The sequence below is a fragment of the Nycticebus coucang genome, chromosome 6 (assembly GCF_027406575.1).
Source record: "Nycticebus coucang isolate mNycCou1 chromosome 6, mNycCou1.pri, whole genome shotgun sequence".
Lineage (NCBI taxonomy): Eukaryota > Metazoa > Chordata > Mammalia > Primates > Lorisidae > Nycticebus > Nycticebus coucang.
Window position 1 is genome coordinate 52,105,895 of NC_069785.1, and position 2,002 is coordinate 52,107,896.

The 2,002-nt window shown below is 39.3% G+C and overlaps 1 pseudogene; it reads right to left on the reverse strand.

Annotated features, from left to right (window-relative positions):
- Nucleotides 1–710: 710 nt before the first annotated feature.
- LOC128589210 (programmed cell death protein 6-like) lies at nt 711–1,065 on the reverse strand (annotated as a pseudogene).
- Between the last annotated feature and the right edge of the window lie 937 nt (nt 1,066–2,002).

Below are 2,002 nucleotides of genomic sequence, written 5' to 3' on the forward strand. Positions count from 1 at the left end.
TCACTTCTAGGAGTCTTGTGGTTGAGTCTTTGGGGTTCTCTTAGTATAAGATCATATTGGCAACAAAAAGGGAGAGTTTGACCTCCTCTACTCACATTTGGATGCCCTTTATTTCCTTCTCTTGCCTGATTGAATTGGCTAGAACTTCTAGCACTATGTTGAATAGTAATGGCAATAGAAGACAACCTTGTCTGGTTCCAGTTCTAAGTGGAAAAGCTTTCAGTTTTACTCCATTCAATAAAATATTAGCTGTGGGTTTGTCATAGAGGGCTTTTTTTTTTTTTTACCACTTTATTGTTTATTCCAATGAAACAATAAACTCCTTTTAAAAAAAGGCACATGAAAAGCCTTCTGTGCAAGTTCCATATTATTTCACAATTTCTATTGGCTAATAAAAGCACGTCCACTACAGAATTGGAGATATCTAGAAAAGCGAATGATGCATTGTTTTGCAAGCACAATACCCGAAACATTCCATTTCCCACATGGCACAAAGAAATAGTCACCAAAACTAATGTTTATATATAATGACATATCACAACTGCAAAAACATTAATCAACTTATCCACATATGTACAGCCAGGTCCCCATGTGGTATAATCTAAAGGAAAAACGGCATCTAACCATATCTATGTTCTGTTACAGGTAAGAGATTTGGCATTTTGGGTCTTTGTTCTGTAAGTCGTGTTTCTATTCATGATAGGCCAGCGTCATACAATACCGAAGACCATGGACAGACACCGTTCATAATACACCTGAATCTAACCATCCTGATCTGTGTCATAGCGTCTGAATATATCTGTCAATCTCTGCAGCAAGATGTAGCCCTGAACAAAGTCATCAAAGGCAATCTGCCCCCGTCCTTGCCTGTCAAACTTCTGAATGATGAGGTCGTGGAACTGGTCCATAGCCAAAACCTGAGAGAGCTTGCTTGAGCTCGTTCTTGTCAATCATGCCAGAGTTGTCTCTTTGGTAGGTATGGAAGACATTCTGCCAGTAGTGATGTACTTCACTGAAGTTCACACCAGCCTTGTCCTCCCAGTCAAACATCAAGGTGATTGACCTGACAGTCACCGGGTTAAATGGAGTCCATGTGCCATTGGATAATGCCATATGTCAGTTCAAGACAGGTTTTGCAGAAAGTAGTTCATATTGGGCCAAGATTTCTGCCAGAAAATTGGGGATCTGAAACAACAGGTAGATAGTACAGCAAAAGGCTCCATTCCTCTTGGTAGTCCTTCACAACCAAATCCTTCAGCAGCTTCCCCAACGTAAACATAAATGATGTCTTATGCCAAAGATTGGCAAATATATATATATATTTTTTTTTTTTCCCAGACAGACTCTCACTATGTCATCCTCGGTAGAGTGCTGTGGCGTCACAGCTCACAGCAACCTCTAACTCCTGGGCTTAAGTGATTCTCTTGCCTCACCCTCCAAAATAAATGGGACCTATTAGTTGGTGGCACCTGCCACAACACCCGGCTGGCCCAGTCTGTGTTTAAAGCCATCAGCCTCAGTTTATGTAGCTAGTGCTATAACCACTGTGCTATGGGCACCGAGCCAGCAAATATTTTTTGTTAAGCACCAGATGACAAATATTTTTAGCTTTGTGGGACATGTGTTCTCTGTTACATCTACTTAACTGTGCTTTTTAATGCAGAAAAGCAACTACTGACAGTATGTAAAGGAATAAGCATAGCTATGTTCCATTAAAATTTTACTTATAAAAATAGGTAATGAGGCAGATTTGGCTTGCAAATAGTTCTTATTTTGTGAATCGCTAGCAATAAATAACAATATTTTTCATAGAGAAACTCAAAAACATTTGTCAATTGGAATGGTACACCAAACCCTAGTTAAAAATAAATTAAGCATAAGAGAAAATGTTACTATAATTTAGTGGGTGGCTCTCCTTGCTGATTCACTAGCCTCTGACTAAAATGAGTATTTACCAATTTCTTACCTCGAGTGTAGGCTATAAAGTTGAGGATGCCCACTA